Source organism: Dasypus novemcinctus, chromosome 11 (assembly GCF_030445035.2).
Source record: "Dasypus novemcinctus isolate mDasNov1 chromosome 11, mDasNov1.1.hap2, whole genome shotgun sequence".
Taxonomy (NCBI): Eukaryota; Metazoa; Chordata; class Mammalia; order Cingulata; family Dasypodidae; genus Dasypus; species Dasypus novemcinctus.
Genome location: NC_080683.1, coordinates 70,348,374 through 70,370,146, shown reverse-complemented (window position 1 = coordinate 70,370,146; position 21,773 = coordinate 70,348,374). Strand labels below are relative to the sequence as shown.

General features: G+C 37.0%; 1 protein-coding gene across 8 annotated transcripts in view; it reads right to left on the bottom strand.

Moving 5' to 3' along the window:
• The window catches only part of FUT9 (fucosyltransferase 9), a 266,509-nt gene that overhangs the window by 222,238 nt on the left and 22,498 nt on the right, over positions 1-21,773 (bottom strand). The window contains exon 2 of one of the 8 annotated variants that reach the window (XM_058307160.2): positions 4,401-4,499. The exons of the other annotated variants lie outside the window; for them this stretch is intronic. The gene's annotated coding sequence lies outside the window, so the exon portion shown is untranslated. The remainder of the gene's footprint in view (positions 1-4,400; positions 4,500-21,773) is intronic. 8 annotated transcript variants of the gene reach the window in all.

Here is a 21,773-nt window from a genome sequence, read left to right as displayed (position 1 = left end):
AGCAGACTCAAGGAGGAAAAGATTGTCATATGACAGGGGACAGACACGTAAACCAAGGAATCCCAAGAATTGAAGCATGTCAGACTTGCACCAATAAGCAACAGACTTTGGGGTAAAAGCATTAGCGTTGCTGATGCCTTGATTTTGGACTTCTAATCTTCCAAAACATAAGTCAATACATTTCTGATGCTAAGCCAACCCATTGTATAGTATTTATCATAGCAGCCTGGCAAACCAAGACAGCATGTAATAAAAACTTGATAAAGGGTAAAAGAAAGAAAGAAGAAAGGAAGGAAGGGAAGGATGGAGGCAGAGATAAAGGAAGGAAAATAGTGTAAATTTAAGAGCCACAGAGGTATGCTGTTCTCACATTTTAAATCCATTTTAGGTGAGAAAACAAGATAGACAAGATCTCTACCTTCATTGAGCTTTAATTCTAGCAGGGAAGACAGATAATAAGATAATAAACAGTGAGACATTTTCAGATGGTGATAAGTAATATGAATTTATAAAACAGGATAATGTGCTTGAGAGTGGTAAGGAGGGTTTAGCCACTTTTGATAAGGTGATCAAGGCAGCCTCTATGAGGAGGAGGTAATGCCTGAGTTACAACCTGCATGAATAAGGAGCAAACATGTAGAGAAAACATCACATTCATCTGTAGCGGAAACAAACTTTTCAAGTTAAAGAAATGGAAAAAAGATAGGCAGAGGATGTATGGTATAAAATAAGGCCTGAGTAATAGGCCAGTATTATAAGGACTTATAGCAATCTTCATTAATTGACAGGAAGCTAGTGGACATGGTTATTGTTGAAGGAGGAGTAGACCATCACCATAAACAAACTCTGAGGACTACGTATTTCCTCCCATGTCTTACTTATAAGCCACATAATTGGTGCTGACTGAACTCCATTGTCTCCAATGGCATATACAATGTATATATATACAATGCTCAATGCAATTAAACAATTAAACAAACACTTCTTAGGCACATACTATATGCCCATCACTGAATTAATGACAGGGATACAAAAATGAAAGGCATGGCCTTTGTCTTAGAGAGTATAAAATATAAAGAGAAAGAGAAGCACATCAATTTAATTTTAGATAGAAATATTGAAAGATTAGGAGGGATCAATTGCCATCACCTGGAGGTTTATGGAAGATTTTCTGGAAGAAATAATACCTGGGTTTTAAGTTAGTTAACCAGGCAACTATAGGATCTTTCATATCGAAGGAGAGCACAAGCTAAAGAAGTGTCACATTTTCACCTAGGTCAGTATAAGGAAGGTCTTGCAGATCTGAATTACTAAAGCTTAAAGTATGAGTTGGGGACCATTGGGAAATGAGATTTGGGTCATAAGCAAGAAACAGATCGAGAAAGGTTTCCAAGCCATTGGAGTTCTTTAACTATTATCCTGAGGTCAATTAAAAGCCAATGATGAGTGTTAAGTAGATTGGTTCTATTCAAATTTGAATTTTCAAGAGACCTCTGACAGCTGGTGGAAACATTTTGAAAAAAGATTTTTTTCCTAGATAACTTTCTGGAAGAAAATTTCTTTTTTTAGAGATTCTAAAGGTCTTCTGAATTTTTTAAACACCTTTTAACTATGATAGACTGATTTTTAAAGGAGTTACTTAATATTTTCCTTACAGTTTTCAAAAAATTTTCTTCTCCAAAATTAACTTAATAGTTTCAGTGCATAATGGCAAAGAGAAATAAATTTTTAAAAAATGGTTTGGGGTTTGCTTTATTAGCTAAATATTCTGCTGACAGAAGTCTGAGATATCTTTAGTTTTCTAACATTACTTAGGTCTTGCATTCTAAGATATTGGTGTGTTCATCTGACTAAGACATGAAAGGGATCTTCTCTGATGAATATCTGCAAACTTTCTGTATCTCTCTTCTGAAAACCTTTACTACTTTTCTGATTTCGTTCCATAATTGGAAATTAAATGGAAAATCCCATTTTTTAAAATTTCATGATTTCAAATTTTGTGTTTCTTTAACCTGGGGTATCTATTGCTATCTCTTCTTTTAAATAATACAAATCTTTTATTGATACAAGGTGTTTTTATTTACAAAGTGTCATCACTTCAGGTGAGGACTCTTGTCTCTTTTGTTTTCATGAAAGTCAAAAGGGAAAAAAAATTGCACCTCATGTTGAAGAAACAGGTAAATTGATATGAAGTCCTTGAATTTGTCCCCATAAGGTTGGGTTAAGCATTAGGTCCTCTCAAGTTCTATGCTGAAAGCAATGGCCTATCAGGAATACTGAAATAATGGTACTGACCACTTTCTTGTATTTTTTGTTATAAATGTAAATCATGTTTGCTTTTGTTTTTGTATTTTGCTTCTTTCAACAACTTTCAACTAGTCTTTCTTTTTTTTGTTTGTTTTAATGTTTTTTATTTATTTTTAAAAGATACATAGATCACACAAAATGCTACATGAAAAAATATAGGAGGTTCCCATATACCCCACTCTCCAAACTTCCCACTTTTCCCACATCAATAACTTCTTTCATTAGTGTGGTACATTCATTGCAATTGATGAACACATTTTGGAGCACTGCTACACAGCATGGATTATAGTTTACATTGTAGTTTACACTCTCTTGCAGTCCATTCAGTGGGTTATGGCAGGATAAATAATGTCCTGCATCTGTCCCTGCAATATCATTCAGGTCAACTCCAAGTCCCAAAAATGCCCCCATATCACAACTCCTTTACCCTCTCCCTGCCTTCAATAACTCCTGTGTCCACTGTCTCCACATCAATGATATCTTTTCTTCCATTGCCTGAATCACAATAATTTTATAGTAGAATACCAGTAAGTCCACTCTATTCCATATTTTATTCCTCCATCCTGAGGACACTGGGGTGGCAATGCCCCTTCCAACTCTCAATTGAGAAGGGGCTTTGATCCCACACAGCTGGTACATGGTACTGCAGCTGTAGACTCTCTCAGTTTTTGGTGTGGTGATTGTCCATCTTCACCTCCCTGTCAGTTGACCTGGGTAAGTTCAACAAAATGGAGAGTAGGTGCTGCACCACCACTGAGGCTCAGGGCCCAGCTGGCACATGGACAGCCCAGAGCTTCAAGTCTCCTGGGCATACACCAATCCTAGCACCACAGGGTTCAATAAAAGAGACAAAAGAGGCACATGTAGAGAAGTCATATCTGAGTCCAACTCCATCACACTCAGGAGCACAAATTCCAAAGTAGGGCCCACTGGCAAGGCACTAATCTCCAGAGCCATCTGCCACGACCATAGGACCTAGGTGTCTCTGTGGACATCAGGAGCACTACTTCCTGAGGTTGTATCTACTTTGGCTGTCTCTGAGATCCTGCTGAGACATGCATAAACACAACCCCTCTGTTGACCTCCCACTCATTTTGAAGTCTCTTAGCCATAAAAACTCATTTGTCTCTACCATTTCTCCCTTTTATTCTTTTTCTAGTTGTATCACCAGGTGGTGCTTGGTAGTAATCCCTTGGTGCCAGAGAGGCTCATCCCCAGGAGTCATGTCCCACACTGGGGAAAGATAATGTATTTATATACTGAGTTTGGCTTAGAAAGTGTTCACATTTGAGCAACATGGAGGTAACTCTTAAGCACCCTGCAAAACTAGGCCAAGTTGAAATTTCAGGTGCAACAGGTTCATCAGCATAGTCATCAGTATCAACAGTCCATCACAGGACCATCCTTTTTATTGGTCATTGCCCTTGCACTTGAGGGATTCTTGCTGTTCCATTTTAAGTTTCATGTATTATTAAACTACAGTAGCATTTATCTCATCCATTCTGCCATTCTGTATTCACAATTAGGCCAATGGCTAATGAAACCATCATATAGTTTCATAGTGCATTTCTCTGGAAAAAATATTCAAAAATGTGATTATTTTTAATGGTCTACATTTAGTAATTGGTTTTTCCATTAGAGACTAACAAATTGAACAGTTGCATAGTTTATCCAGGTAGAAGTAAAGATAATTTGAGGGATTAATCTTTAAATTTTGTCTTTATTGTCTCTATTCTCTACTTTCTAAGTTTCCCTATTCCTTTCCCATCAAAGCTATGAAATATCATTAATATCATCAGGTTCTTCACTGCAGGCCATGCATTCTTACACTTTTTCCTCAAAAGACTCACTTGCCAGGATATATTCATACCTACTCTATTTGTTCCTTCATAATTCTATTCTTTTACTGAACCTTCTTTCTCTCTAATCAAAGCATGAAGGACCACCTGATCCATGAAAATTTCTGGATTAGGCTCCAGAGACCTGGATAAAGTCCTAGCTTTGTCACTAATTAGCCTGACAGATAATTCAGCCTCCTTGTACCTTAATTTACTTATCTAAAAATGAAAAAGATTGAAGTAGTAGCCTCTTACCTTAATTAGGTCATAGTGGTCTTCTAGAATCTGATGACATCTATGGTCTCACTCTCCAGAAAAGAAAAATAATCATATCCACATTTCATTTCTTGTGACCTATGAAATTGTAAAACCTGTAGATGAATGCTCAGGGGAGTTACAGGCTCCTGGTTAAGAATGATTGAACTAGATGGTCTTTAACTTTAGAGTTCATTGTAGTTTAGCTACTTAAAGTATGGTTTATGCAATAGCAATGTCAGCATCAGCAAGGAGCTTGTTAAATGCAGAATTCCAGGCCTCATTCCAGACCAACTGAATCGGAAACTGCATTTTAACAATATTCTCTAAAGATTTAGCACATTAAAGCTTCAGAAATACAGCTATCAAGTTTGGTTTAAATAAATTTCATGTAAAAGCAGAAAGGAAGACTTTATTATAAGGATAGAGTAGAGGAACTTCCCTTTTCTAAACTCTGCTCCATGATTTCCTAAAATATAGACAAACCAGAGCAAAGGTTTTTTATTTTAAATCTTCTTAATTTAAAAAAAAATCAAATGTTACATAAAAAATATAAGGGATTCCCATATGCCTATCTCCCTAACCCTCCCATATTTTACCACATTAACAACATCCTTCTTTAGGTGGTACATTTGTTACAACTGATGAACACATTTTGGAGCATTGCCTCTAAGCATGGATTACAGTTTACATTGTAGTTTAAACTCTCTCCTGCACAATTTTGTAAGTTATGACAAGATATATAATGGCACTGAAGGACAAGTATTACACGACCTCCCTGATAATAATTAAGTAAATTGAGCAGACTCAGAGGTAGAGTCTGGAAGGTTTACAGGAGACAGAAAGGGAGAAGAAAGTTGTGAGCCAGAGCAAAGGATTTAATTTGGAATTCATGGACCCATGGAAGAACTGAAGGTGCTTTGAATGTAAGAAACTTTGAAGATTCTGGATTTTGTTTTTCTTGGAAGAAGCATTTCTTTACAGTATGTTTGTGTTGATAATGATTAAATATATATAGTGTTTGTGAAAGCTAAAAGAAACATCAAAAAGTTAGTTTGGCTATATAAAAGTAATTCTAATAGCAGTCATTTATGTGACCCACTTAGCATTTATGCCTGATATTCATGCAGGACAATAATGATTATCCAATTCATAGATAAACTCAAAAGCATCAGATTAATTTTGCTCTAGGTTTTACTCAATTATGGCAGTAAATTTTAGAATAATGTCTTTAATCTTCATAGTTTTCTACTCTTGAAGTATGGAAATCTGTTCAGAACCTTTAAAAATTAAGGCAAATCAAAGTGACAAAAGATGTTATTCCAAAGAATGAAATATATATTTACCTTAAATGGTTAATCGGGGGTAATGTTAAGATGTATATATGGTACTAGAATTAACATTAAAAAGTCATAGACATGAAGAATGTCAACCACCACACCATGGAGCCTAGAGTGCCTACAACTGAAAGCAGGAGGATTGCATCCAGTATCCATGTGGAATCTAAGCCCCCTCTTGACATAGATGTGCAATGGACACAACCAATCCAATGTCCACAGAGAAAATGTGGCATTGGTGTGGGAAGGGTGGCCATGGTGGCTGCTGGGTACGGGGAATGGGAGGAAGAGATGAGATGTGGAGGCATTTTCGGGACTTGGAGTTGTCCTGGGTGGTGCTTCACGGACAATTACGGGACATTGTAGATCCCCCCAGGGCCCACTGGATGGAACGTGAGAGAGTGTGGGCTATGATGTGGACCATTAACTATGAGGTGCAGCGATGCCCAGAGATGTGCTTACCAAATGCAATGGATGTGTCATGATGATGGGAGAGAGTGTTGCTGTTGGGGGGGTGGGGGGTGGGGGGGTGGGGTTGAATGGGACTTCATATTTTTTGAATGTAATATTTTTTAAAAAATGAATTAAAAAAAAGTCATAGAACTGCACAACACAAACAGTAAACCCTAAAGTTAAACTATGGACTATAGTTAACAATACAACTATAAAAATGTGCTTTCATCATTTGTAACAATTGTAGCACATCAATGCAAGGTGTTAATAATAGGATAGTGTATGGGAACCCTTTACTTATGCATGAGTCTTGTGTACACCTGCAACTTGACTAATAAAAACAGGGGGCTTTCTTGAGGATAATAATTAGGTTTTGTATATTCAGTTATTTAATATTTGTGTAGAATCTCTATTCTCAAGTGTAAATGCTTTGGATCAAAACTTATAAGATAAATTAAAACTGGTAAGTATTCATTTGTAGATGTGAGTCTTGAACTTTGATACTATATCTACCTTAAATTTAAGGTTACTTCTAGTTCTGCTGAATAGATACCACATTAGTCAGCAAAACTGTGAGTTTCCGTATTTCCAAAATGATCTCTGGAAATAGAAGAAACTAGAGGAAGAATGAGAGATAAAGAGGATTCATGGATAAAAGGAAACAAAATAAAGTAGAGGAAAAAATAAGGTTATTGATGGCAAAGGAGTTGAAGAGACAATGAACAAAGTATGGGTCTTCATGAAAAAATGTAGAGTGACATTTACAGGGACAAGAAGGGAAATAAGAGGAACTAACATGTTTTTAAAGTGTTCATGAAATTTTTGCCATACCAATAACGTTACTCAATAATGCTCCAAAAACAGTATGTCTCTCCCTGCCCCTCTCCTTTTCCCTCTGTCTTTTCCTCTTTGGTATATGTGTCATGTTTTTTCTTGGTACTCTGGAAAGGACATATTATATTAAAAAATATGTCTGCATCATTTCCTTTCCAATAAAGATTCCTTATCTTTAGTAACTCTATGACCTTATGTGAGTGAACTGGATTATTACTCACCCCTCTCTGATCAGAGTTTTTAGAAAATTTGTAGATTATATGCCTGGTCCTCTTATTTAAGTCACTTGTTTAACCCATCTCTTATAAGCCTTTGGTATCTTATGTACTTTCCATTTATTTCATGCTTCTGCTTTATGAATAATGGGCAACTATGCCGAAAGAGATCTTTCTTACAAGCTTAAAGGATGAAAAAGACTAGAAAAATCACAGCTGGTTTCTCTCTCCTCACCTCCAGTTCAGGGTCTTGGTAATGCTGTTCACACCTATTAAACAAGCACTCTGGGTTCAAAGCAAGGACAAGGCTTGGGTGCAGGGGGGCATCATTTAATATATAGGATGTAGGTGGTGATTTCCTAACTAATGATCTAAATTGCCCCAAAGAGCAGTAAGTATATGATAAAGAACTGTTCTGCTGCAACTCAAAGTGATTCATACCAGTTGATTCATTTGTTAATCTAAAGCATTTACCTTGCATTGAAACTTTCACAGGTAGTTTTAATAGATGTTTGTTGAATAAAGGCAATAATTCAATAAATAATGGAAGAACATACACTGTTCCTCTCTCTATGTGGCATATACTTTACAGTCCATTTATGTATTGATTTGTTATTTATTTTTTTTATTTTTGTGCTCTGCATGTGTGATTTCATATTGGATAGCCTTTCCTATATAAAGCGGTGTTTATCTGAGTGAGTAATAGGGTTTTATAGTACCTAACATAAAGCCATACGCTATTATCATTTAGTAACGTTGTATTGATGATGTATTTCTCTACTGCTTTTAACAGTTATAATGATGATTTATTTTGACCCCTTCCCACATAGGTGCAGAGACTGCCTCTGTTCCTGCACCTACTTCATTATGAGGGCTGATGTGCTAGAGTAAGGAGTCAAAGGACAGACCAAAGAAAGGAAGTATCCTCAAGGATCAAGAACTAAGGTTGGCATAATAAGAGAATACTGGAAAAATACTGAAAGCGGAAATCAAATTTACCCTATTTATCCAACTTTCAATAGTGTTTATCTTTCCTGTCTTCTTGTTTGTTCCATGGTTTCCTCTGCCTAGATGAAAGACTTTGTACTTTAGGAGTAGACATTTAGGCATGCATAATTATGTGTGAGTGTCTATGTCTTTGTATATATATTTACATTTGTGTTTATTTATGTGTGAGCATATTTACAAGTATATATATGGGTGTATATAAGTACGTACATTTTCATGTAATATATTTTTATGTATATTTGGCAGTGTGTGTACAGAAGTATGTACATATGTGTGCATATATTTGAGTGTTTATATGTATACATTTATATGTATATAGTTAATTGCTCATCTATATAATTGTCCAGTTTGGAAAATAAACTTTCTAATACACTCTGTGTTATTAACTCTGTTCTATGTCAATAAATTTTTTGTGTGCTTCAGGAGAACAACTTTAGGATGGTGAGAAATCAGCCTTGGGTAGTTTTCAGGGATTTAGACAAATTCCAGGTAGGTAATTAATTATAACTTGCATGTTTTCTAGATTCTGCTGTTTCAATGGAATGAGAAGTTATTTCCCTTTCTAAGCAATTTTATTCTATTCATGGATTGCTATGTACAATTTTAAAGGTGGCTCTATCTCACCAACCAGCAAAATGGGCTATTCAATAGTAGAAGTTTACCACTTGTATTCAATAGCTTTAATTAGTGATCAAAAGATTCTGAGTGAGTCTTAGAGGCAAGGTCACATAGGCTAAAAAGTATTACAATTACTTTTTCTTCAGTGTCACTGAACCCAACATATTCAAAATCTTAAATAAAGATTAGCAATGTTTATGAAACTGCTAAAGATAAATGGGCTTTCACTATTTCTCATGCCTTTACCAACAAAGTGGTTTGCTTTTAAACTTTTCATCTGCATAATTTCATCTGCATGATTAATTATACAGAATCTCAACTCCAAATATAGATTTCTGAAACACAAATGTAATTGTTCTTAATAAGTTGGATTCTCTTCCTGCTTAGCAGCACAGAAACTTCTTTTTGGGAATCACAAAATTATCATGCCGAGTTGAAGAGAATGTAAATCTTGCCTGAAATTTTCTTACAACTGCTCTAATATGTACTGTCATCTACTCCTCAGGTTGCCATTAGGAATAAAAGCTTATTATCTCAGTAGGATGCTGTTATCTTTCTGGTTACATTGCCTGCCCTACGGACATGATCTGTCTTAAATCAGGAATCTGAAACATTGTGAAACCACCTGGACATGGAGGTAATAATGAAGTGACTTCCACTTTTCAGAACTTAGATAAGAACAGGCAGCTCCGACTGTATGAAATGCAGGGTAAGTTTTATCGCTTACTTTTACCAATAGAAATATATAGTAAATTTCCCTCTACTACCTTTATTTTTAACATTGAAATTTCTAAGCTTAAATTTTCACAGAATCTGCTAGGTATCAAGCAGAATATATTTAATGAAGAACTAATATGCCTTGCATTTATTTGAATATTTGATATGCAATAAACAGATATGTTGAGTATATGTATGCTATTTGTATCCTTCCTCCCTTCCTTCCTTCTTTCCTTCCCTCTTTTTTTCCTTTCTTATTTAGAAACATAGTATGAGCAAAAGTTTTTTTTTAACTGATGGACTACGGTAGGAAACACAAAATTAAGCAAAAATACACATAAATTAAATCTTATAAATTAAAAATGCAAACTTTAAGCCTCTCTAGACTTATGAAGGACAAAAATTCTACTCTGAATTTCCTAGCAGCTATTGGAAGAGAGAAACGCTCACTCAATATGATCAATAATAAAAGCAGTATATGACTCCTCTGGACAGCAGAGGGAGACATATTTTTCTTGCAGATCTTCATAAGAGGGCCATGTATAATGTAGTGAACTGCAGTCTTCAAAATCTTTTAAGTGCAACAGTATATTCCATAAAGCTCAATGTAAACTAAACACATGATGGTAAAGCATAGTTCAGTGAAAGCAATTCCAGAAGAGGCAAGAATAATACAGTTCTAGTACAAAGGCCTCAGATGGCTTGGTTCAAACCATGTTTATAAAATTTAGAAGATACAATAGAAGGACTGCAAACGGGAAAGCCATAGGCTAAGTTTAGGCATAAATCTGTTCCATTTGCCTTATCAATTTTATTTAGTTAGTTTGAATTCCTTGGTATCAGTGCATCTCAAACTATTTATAGTGAAGCACTAATTTTGTTATTCAAATTTTCTATCCATCATAAACCAACAATTTTGTAAAATATAATAAAAATACTAAAAAAGGAAATAAAGATTTTAAAATGCAAGCTCATATTTTCTATTATTAGATATAATACACATAAATTATATTCAACTTGTTATAAACTTTTCTAAATTCTTCCTCTCAGCCTCATTTTGAGTAGCATACTTGTCTTCATGAGGCTAAACTTTTCCCCACCCCATTCTCACCATGACCCTTACCCCAGGACTGCTTCACGAAATTGCATTGCAGGTTTTGTCCCTGAGTACATCTGAATTTCCTAGCACTTACTCTAGAACAACAGTCAATTCTACAAAAAAAATTTCTCATAACTAAGTTTTTGATAATTATTAAGTGCAGTAAAGTCAAAGTTATACTTCCTTACAAATTACTAAGAAACAAATATTCTGTGCTACTATTAAGGACATGCCATCTGTTAAATACATTAAGGAGCTGCATTGGGCCACTGTAGTAGATTGAATTATGTCCTCCAATAAAAGGTTTGTTCTTAATCTTAATCTGTATTCCTGTGGACCTGAATCCATTTGTAAATAGGACCTTCTGAAGATGGAAATATTAGTTAAAGTATAGCAAAACCGAATCAATGTGGGTCTTAATCTGTATCACTATAAGCCTTATAAACAAAGGAAAATTGAGTGCATCAGTCAGTAGAAACCAGAAACCAAGAAAAACTGAAGAGGAGACACAAGGCAAGAGAGATCACCCTGTGACAGGAAGCAGAGATGCAAGCCAAGGAACCAAAGAATTGTAACAAGCTAGCACCATAATGCTACCGACTTCAGAGAGAGAGCATGGCCTCATTTAGCACTTTGATTTTGGATGTCAGTCTACAAAACCATGAGATAACAAAGGCTTGCTGTCTAAGCCAACCCATTGTGTGGTATTTGTCATTGAAGCTCTGGCAAACTAAGACACCAAGTTCTTGTGGAGCAGCCACCCTTAAGTCTGCATGCAATTAGGCTGCATCTGTGTATGATTTCTAGACTGGGTTCCAGCATAACAGTTTATCCCCACTCCCCAACCTTGCCTCCGCTCCTCCCACATCAACAACCTCTTTCATCAGTGTGGCACATTCATTGCATTTGATGAATACATTTTGGAGCACTGCTACACAGCATGGATTATAGTTTACGTTGTAGTTTACACTCTTTCTCAGTCCATTCAGTGTGTTATGGTAGGATATATAAAGTCCTGCATCTGGCCCTGCAATATCATTCAGGACAACTCCAACTCCCAAAAATGCCTCCATATCATACCTCCTTTCCCCCCTCCCTGCCTTCAGCAACTCCCATGGCCACTGTCTCCTCATCAATGATATAATTTATTCCATTGCTAGAGTCACAATAATTCTATAGTAGAATACCAGTAAGTCCACTCTAAGCTGTATTTTATTCCTCCATCCTGAGGGCCCTGGGATGGCAATATTCACTCCACATCTAAATCGAGGGGATCTTAGATCTCACATGGCTGATGGATGGGCTTCTCCTGCTTGCAGTTGTTGACTCTCTCGGTTCCCTGGTGTGGTGGTTGACCATTCTCACCTTCCACTTAGCTGACCTGGGTAAGTCCAATGAAACAGAGAGTAGGTGTTGCAACTCTTCTGAGGCTCAGGGCCTGGTTGGCACATGGACAGTCCAGATTTTCAAGTCTCCTGAGCATACACCAAACCCAGCACCAACTACAGGTTCAGTAAAAGTGACAGAAGAGGCTTGTGTAAAGAAGTTACATCTGAGTTCAACTCCATCACACTCAGGAACACAAACTCCAAAGTCAGGCCCACTGGCAAGGCACTGAACTCTAGAGCCATCTGTCAAATGGAGTAATGTGTAAAATGACTTTGGAATTATGCAAAATATTATTTGCACAAATTAAGTTATTTGCTTGCACACATGTGTACACATGATGAGATTGCATGGAGTTCAAAATAAGTGAAATAATCATTTCACCTCTTTTTTAGGCACTGTAATAAAGTTGCTAATATGTTGACTCACCTAACGGGATTTCAGCCATTCTTCTATTCTTAAGTTATTATTTTTAAGTTAGGTTCATTGAGGTGTAATTTGCATATGTAAAGTTCATTCTATTTATGTTTATAGTTCTATGAATTTTGACAAATGCTTACAAATCACCACACTGCATCAAGATATATAAACTTTCCTCATGCCACTTTGAAGTCAGGCCCCAGAAACTACAAATGTGTTTTCTGTCCCTAAAATTTTTACCTTCCCAAAATGTCGTTAAGTGGACATTTTTGGAAAGTAAAAATTGTACAATACATATACAACCTTTAGTTCTCCTTTTTAAGTTAACATATACATTTGAGATTCATCTATGGTGGCTAATGCCTCAATAGTTCATTCCTTGTTATTATACAAATATACCACAATTTGTTATTTATTCAGCACTTGATGGACATTGGGTTGTTTCCATTTGGGGGAAATTATGAATAAAATATTCATCAAGGTTTTTTTATATGGACATATAAGTTCATTTTATGTGAGTAAATACCAAGAAATGGGATTGCTGGGTCATACGATATTTGTATTACTAACTTTATGAGAAACTGCTAAACCGTTTTCCGCAATGGCTGCACCATTCCTCCTTACCACTAATAAAATATGAGAGTTCCAGTTGCTTCACATTCTCATCAGTACTTGATAATCACAAGTATTTTTGTTTGTTTCTGTTTTTCACTCTAGTTGTAGTTATCTTGCTGTGGTTTTATTTTGTATTAATTAACTTAATGATTACCAATGAACTTTAACTCACATATTTTTTTAACCAGCCATATATCTTCATGATGAAGTCTACTCAAATTGTTTGCAGATTTTTATTGTTTTTTGTTTGTTTTCTATCTTAATTGTCAGGTTTGTGGGTTTACATAACAATTATGCAAAAAAATACAAGATTCCCATATACCACTCCACCACCACCATCTCGCATTAGTGTGTAACATTTGTTACAATTAATGATAGGACTTTTCGTAATTGTGCTATTTTGTTAAAATGATACCTTTGTTAAAATTGATGAAATATTATTAAATAGCATTATTAACTATCGTTCATAATTTACATTGTGTGTTTTTTCCCATATACCACTCTTTAATTAACACCTTGTCTTAGTGTTGTATGTTTGCTATAATTCATGAAAGAACATTCTTATTCTTGTACCGTTAACTATAGTACATAATAGGGTACACTACACTGGACAGTTCTATGTTTTATCTTTTAATTTATTCTAGTAACATATTCGACCAAAAGTTTCGCCCATAACTACATTTGCCTATATAATTCAGTGCTATTAATCACACTCACAATAACCTGCTACCATCACCACCACCCATTTCCAAATCTTTAAAAACCTAAATAGAAATTCTATACAAATTAAGCTTCATTCTCTATTCCAAGTCTATCCTATGATAAACTATATTCTAGATTTTCTAAATTCTTACTCTGTGATTTTGCTTATTAAAATTAGTTCATCTCAGTGCACTCATTCAATATTTGTCCTTTTTGTGTCTGGCTTGTTTCTATCATTCTAATGCCTTCTAGGTTCACCCATGTTGTTTCATGCATCAGGTCATATTTCCTTTTTCCAACTGAATAATATTCCACCATAGGTACAAATACCATATCTTGTTTACAGATTTACTGGTTGATGGACACTTGAGTTAATTCCATCTTTTGACAATTATGAATAATACTGCTATGAACATTGTTGTGCAAACATCTGTTTGTGTCCCTGATTTCAAATTTTCTGAATATATACCAAGTAGCAGGATTGCTAGGTCATATGCTAATTCTTTATTTAGCCTGCTGAGAAACTGTCAAACTGTCTTCCACATTATTTGCACCATTTTACATTCCCATTTGCAAGGAATGACTGTTCCTATTTCTTGATATCCTCTCAAACACTTGTGGTCTTCTGTTTTTAGTAGTAGCTCTTTCAGTGGGTATGAAATAAAATCTCATTATAGTTTTGATTTGCATTTCACTAATAGCTAGTCATGTTGAGCATTTTTTTTCATGTGTTTTTTAGCCATTTGTACATCCACACTGAAGAAATGTGCATTCAGCTCTTCTGCCCATTTTTTAATTGGGTAGTTATTCTTTTATTAGTGATTGCAGGATTTCTTTAAAGTCAGAAAGTGTGAGTCTTCCAACTTGGTCCTTTCTTTCTAAAATGCTTTTGGCCATTAGGGGCCCCTTTCCCTTTCAAACAAATTAGTTAATATGCTTATCCACTTCTGCAAAGTTAGCTGTTAGAATTTTGATTGGGAGTGCAGTATATCTGTAAATCATTTGAGGTAGAATTTCCATCTTAACAATATTTAGTTTTCCAATCCATGAACACAGAAGGTCCTTCATTTAGGTCTTCTTTGATTTCCTTTAGCAATGTATTTCAGTATTCTGTGTACAAGTCCTTTACATCCCTGGTTAAAGTAATTTCTAGATATTTGATTCCTTTAGTTTCTATTGTAAATGGATTTTTTTTCATGATTTCCTCCACAGCTTGCTCATTACTAGTGTTTAGAAACACTACTGATTCTTCGTGTGTTGGACTTGTACCCTACCACTTTGATGAACTCATTTATTAGCACCACTAGCTTTGTTGTAGATGTTTTAGGACTTCCTATATATAAGATCATGTAATCTGAAAATAGTGAAAGTTTTACTTCTTCTATTTCAATTTGGATGTTTTTTATTTTTTTTCCCTTTCCTAACTGCTTGGGTGAGAACTTCCAGTACAATGTTGAATAACAGTAATGACAGTGGGCATTCTTGTCTTGTTTCCAATCTTAGGCAAAAAGCTATCAGTCTTTTACCATTGCATATTATAATAGCTTGGGGGTTTTCATATTTTCACATATATCCTTTATCATGTAGAGAAAGTTTCCCTCTATTCCTATTTTTGAAGTGTTTTTACCAAGAAAGGATGCTGTATTTTGTCAAATGCCTTTTCTGCATCATTTGAGATAATAATATGGTTTATTCTCTGTTTTGTTAATGTAGTGTACTACATTAATTGATTTCCTTATGTTGAACCACCCCTGTATATCTGGATAAAACCTACTTGATCATAGTGAATAATTATTTTAATATTCTGTTAGGTTTAATTTGCAAGTATTTTATTGAACATTTTTACATCTATACTCATTAGAGGAATTTGAATGTAATTTTCTTTTCTTGTAGTAGCTTTATCTGGCTTTGGTATTAGGTTGATGCTGGATTCACAGAATGACTTAGGTACTTGTATTAGTCAGGCAAAGGGATGCTGATGCAAAATACCAGAAATTGGTTGATTTTTATAAAGGGTATTTATTTGGGATAGGAGCTTACAGATACCAGGCCATAAGCATGAGTAATTTCCCTCACCTAAGTCTATTTTCATGTGTTGGAGCAAGATGGCTGCCAATGTCTGTGAAGGTTCAGGCTTCCTGAGTTCCTCTCTTCCAGGGTCTTGCTTCTTCATGGGTTCAGTGTTCCTCTCTTCCCAGGGCTTGCTTTTTCCTGGGCTCAGGGTTCCTCTCTTCCTGGGGCTTGCTTCTGTTTCCTCTGTGAGCTTACTTCCCTGGGCTCCAGCTTAAGGCTTCAGCATCAAATTCCAACATCAAAACTCTAACATCAAAAACTCTCAACCCTGTCCTTTGCCATGCCTTTTATCTGTGAATCCCCACCCACCAAGGTGTGGGGAATCAATGCCCTAATAACACGGCCCAATCAAAGCCCTAATCATAACTTAATCATGCCCAGGTACAGACCAGAGTACAAACATAATCCAATATCTATTTTGGAATTCATAACCATATCAAACTACTACACTCCACCCTCTGAATTCCAAAAATACATACAATATTTTTTTTAAAGAAACCTTAAATCACTAACAATGCAAGTACTAAATCATATCACCATCAATTTAAAGAACTACAGTTTGTCTTGGGGCAAAGTCCTGTCTGCTATAGTCCTCTGAAAATTACAAAATAATTTATCTGTTTCCATATGCAAATGGACAAAGGATAAACATTTTCATTACAATAAGGAGAAACTGGGAGGGAAACATGAGTCACAGGTCCTCTACAGTTCAATAAACTTGCAGAGCATACTACACTCGATTTCTGTCTGAGAGTCATTCTTAAGATGATGGTTTCTTCTCCTTGGTGCATTATGGGAACCCACCTTTTCTACATGCTTGCCCAACAGCCATTTTCTTGGTTTCAACCTCATCAAGCACCTGGGTGTCAACCAAGCTCCAGACCTCACCCTCCAAGACTGTTGGGGTGATTGACACACCTTACCCAATCTTTGGGTTAGAGTCTTAACCTCCCTAGTACAGTGACATGAAGACAACATTCCCCCTAACCTTTGGCATACAGGCTTAACCCACTCAGAGCAACGAGTTGACCAACTGGCCTTCCCTAACCATTGTCATGCAGACTCAACCCTCTCAGAGCAATGAATTGATGACTGGCCTTCCCTAATACATGGGGGACAGGTCCCCCTCTCAGATCTGTGGGGTGCAGACCTTAACCACCCTAATCTTTGGGGAATGTGCTACACTCTTTCTGTACCCTGGGTGGCAAAAGTCTGCCTGAACATCAGGTGAGAACATCCACCTTCTTCAACTGCTGGGGCATACTCACCCTCTGTGTACACATGGGTGGGGTTCCACTTCTGGCCCAAGGTGATGTCTTAATTCCAGATCTCAACTTCCATGGTTTTCCTCTTAAAGCTTTCTCCTTCACTCCCTCTTTTCCATGTCCCTTTTAGTCCAAGCTGACAGAGTTTTTGTTCATACATCTCTCTCAAAAACGTTGCTGTTTAACATGCAAGAAGCAGGGGTCCAAACATTCAGACAGTAAGACTTTTCACAAGTCTTTCCTAGATAAATGCATCTTCAATTCTGATTTACAAGTTCCAAGTTTTGTTAAGTCCTTCAATGGGGCACTTTAATCTGGAAGCTTGATTTCCAGAGGCTTGGAATTTCCAGAATTAGTTTCTATTTTCTTTGTGCCTGACAGTTCAGTCCTCAGTATATTGCTCTCATCAAGCATTTTGCTATAAGTTGCAAGTGGAAGCCAAGACACATTTTCAGGGTTTACTTTGGAAATTTCTTCAGCTAAATGCTCAGGTGCGGTCACGCCTCGGGCTGAAGTGTGGTTTGCTGGCCTGGCGAGGGGAGCGGCGGCGGTAGGCTTATTCCAAACCGCTGCCCCCATAATAGGGTGGTTGGTCGGGCCCACCGCCACCCCTGAAGGAAGCTCGGCATGGGCACAGAGTGCCCTCGGGTCTCCCCTTCTCGGCAGCCATGCTTCCGCGGCTGCCCCTCCTCCGGGATGGCGCCACACGATGCCTTGTGGGGCGGCACCCTTCTTCTTCTTTCTCCCTGCACAGGCGCAGGGCGGAAAATTCCAGTCTGCCCTTTTCCCCTCCCCCAACAGCAGCAACAGCCAGGCGTGGGCGGAAAAATCCAGTCTGCCCTTTTCCCTTCCCCCGACAGCAACAACAGCCAGGCGTGGGCGGGAAACTCAAGTCTGCCCTCCACCCCAGCAACAGCAGCCACCAATCCCTAAACCTTGCCCCTTCCCCCAGCAACAGCGACAGCCAATCCCTAACCACCACCCCTCCCCCGTCCAGTACCGCCCACTGACCTTTCGCCGGCAACCAATCAGAACAGGGCGTGGCTTCGACCAATCAGCCTTCCCCAGCCCCTATAAAACTGTTGCCTCTCCCTCAGTAAAGTGGACTTGCGTGTTTACCTTGTCTCCGCGGTAGTTCTTCTGCCGTGCGCCCTCCAGTCCTGAGAGCCCCCGACAAGGGCCTGGCCTCCCTTGTCCCCAGTTCGTCGCCTGCTTCTCCAGGTGACCCCTTCGTTGCCTGCTTCTCCGGGCGACCCCTTCATCGCCGGCTTCGCCGGGCAACCCCGTCAGCCGAACCGCGCAACCCCTTGTGAGACCGATCCCTCGTCTGCTGCCGGACCGACCCCTCGTCCCAAGTGGGACCGACCCCTCGTCCCAAGCGGGACCGACCCCTCGTCCAGAGCTGGACCGACCCCTCGTCCGCAGCCAGACCCCACCTCTACCGACCGAGCTAGCCGCCGCACTCAGGCTCACCATTTTCAAATTCTGCCATCCATAAAACACCAGGAGTTAATCTTGCTAAGTTCTCTGCAACTTTAAAACATGAATCACCTCTCCACCTGTCTCCATTAATGGTTTCATCACTTACTTCTAAGGCATTATAAAAGGTCTCTTTAGCATCCATATTGTTATCAACAGTCTCTTCAAAGTGATCTAGGCCTTTTCCATCAAGCATTTTACAATTCCTCCAAAAAATACCACTTACCCATTTTTAAACCACCCCAGCATTTTGGTAATTGCGAAAGCACTTTCCCCACTCCTTGGTACCAAATTCTGTATTAGTCAGCCAAAGGGGTGCTGATGTAAAATACCAGAAACTGGTTGTTTTTTTTTTAAAGGGTATTTATTTGGGGTAGGAGCTTGCAGAAGCCAGGTCGTAAGCAATAAGTTACTTCCCTCACCAAAGTCTATTTTGACATGTTGGAGCAAGATGGCTGCCAACATCTGTAAGGGTTCAGGTTTCCTGGGGTTTTTCTCTTCCAGGGTCTTGCTTCTCTCTGAGTTCAGTGTTCCTCTCTTCCCAGTACTTACTTCTTTCTGGGCTCAGCATTCCTCTCGTCTTGGGGCTTGCTTCTGTTTCATCTGTGAGCTTACTTTCTGGGACTCCAGCTTAAGGCTTCAGTATCAAACTCCAACATCAAAACTCCAACTTCAAAAACCCTCAGCTCTGTCCTTTGTCATGTCTTTTGCCATCCCTTTTTGTCCTTTGCCATGCCACCCCTTGGTGGGTGGGGACTCAATGCCTTAAAGGCAGGGTCTAATCAAAACTCTAATCATAACTTAATCATGCCCAGGGACAGACCAGATTACAAACATAATCCAATATCTATTTTTGGAATTCATAGCCCTATCAAACTGCTCCATTAGTATTCCCTCCAGTTCAGTTTTTTGGATGATTTTAAGCATGATTGATATTAATTCTTCTTGGAATGATTGGTAGTATTTACCTGTGGAGCATCTGGTCCTGGGCTTTTCTTTATTGGGAGGTTTTGATGATTTAATCTCTTTTCTTGTAATTGGTCTACTGTGTTCTTCTATTTTTTCTATAGTGAGTGTACATTGTTCATGTGTTTCTAGGAATTAATCCATTTTTTCTAAGTTGTCTAATATTTTGGAATACAATTGTTCATAGTATCCTCTTGTGCTACTGCTTTTTTTTCCTGTGGGGCCATTAGTAACGTACCACCTCTCATTTCTGATTTTATTCATTACATCTTCACTCTTTTTTGTTGTCAGTTTAGCTAAGCATTCATCAATTTTTAAAATATACTCTTTGATTAGAGAAGTTTTGAATTTATAAAACAATCATGCATAAAATACAGGATTCCTTTACACTACCCACCAACACTGACGTGGAACATATGTTAAAACTGTTAATAGCACTATTTTTAAAATTATACTATTATATTTTCTAAGAGTAGCTACCTTTGTTCCAATTGATGAAAGATAATTCAAATAGTTCTGTCATCCATTATTTACATTAGGTATATTTTTCCCATATAGCACCCAATTATTACCACCTTGTGTCAGTATCATACATTTGTTATAATTCATGAAAAAACATTCTTATAGTCGAATGTAAAAAGTCTTTGACTATTGTCCACCATCTACAATAGGGTTCACTGTGTTGTTCAGTTACATGTTTTATCTTTCACATTTTATTCTTGTAATATGTATATATCCAAAAGTTACCTTTTTTTACCCACATTCACCTGTACAATTTAGTGCTATTGACTACCCTCACAATAATGTGCTACCATCATCCTAATCCATTTCCAAACATTTTCCATCAGCCTAAATAGAAAATCTATATGAGATAAGCACCAACTCCCCATTCTCTAATCTCAATCTATCTCCTGGTAACCTATATTCTAGATTCTAAGTCTATGAGTTTGCTTATTGTAATTATTTTGCAACAATGAAGTCATAAAATATTTTTCATTTGGTATCAATTTTACTGATCTTTTCAAAGAACCAATGTTTGGTTTTGTTAATTCTCTATTGTCTTTTTATTCTCAAGTTCATTTTTTTTCTGCTATAGTCATTGTCATTTCTTTCCTCTTGCTTGCTTTGGGATTACTTTGCTCTTTTTCCTAGTTCCTCAAGGTGTGCAGTTAGGTTATTGATTTTATCTACTTTTTCTTTTAAATGTAAGCATTTAGGCCTATAACTTTTCCCCACTAGATTGCCTTCTTATGCCCATATTAAATTTTGATATACTATGTTCTTGTTTTCATTCATTTCAAGATATTTACTGATTTCCCTTGAAATTTCTTCTTTGACCCACTGATTGTTTGAATGTGTTATTTTACTTTCATATATTTGTGGATTTTCCAATTCTCTACCTGTTATTAATCCCCAGCTTCATTCCAGTATAGTCAGAGAAGTTGCTTTATATAATTGCAAACTTTTAAAATTTATTAAGACTTGTTTTGTGAAACAGCATGCATTCTCTCCTGAAGAATGATCCATATGCACTAAAGAAAAATGTATAACCTGCTGTTTGGGGTGCAGTATTATGCATATTTCTATTAGGTCTAGTTCATGTATCATATTATTCATGCTCTCTGTTTCCTTATTGATCTTATGTCTAGCTGTTCTACCCATTTTGTTTTAATTTTTTTTCTGTCTATTCATGAGCAAATGGTATATTGAAGCCTCCAATTATTTTTGTAGAGATGTCTATTTCTCCATTCAGTTTTATCAGTGTTTGTCTGATATAGTTTGAGGCACCATGGTTAGGTGAGTAAATATTTATGATTGTTATTTCTTTATGTTATATTGTCCATTTTATTTATAGTATACTTCTTTGTTCCTTACAACAGCTTTTAACTTAAAGTCTATTTGTCATACATTAGTGTAGAAACCCCAGCTGTTTTTTTGGTTACTGTTTGCACAGAGTATCTTTTTCCAACCTTTCATTTTCAATCTTTTTGTGTCTTTGGGTCTAAAGTTCATCTTTTTTAAACAACATATAGTTGGTCCATACTTTTTTTATCCATTCTGCCAACCTGTGTCTTTTGATTGGGGAGTTTAATCCATTAACATTCAGTATTATTACTGTAATGACAGTACTTACTTCAGCCATTTTGTCCTTTGTTTTTTTATGTTATATCTTTTTTATCTCTTTT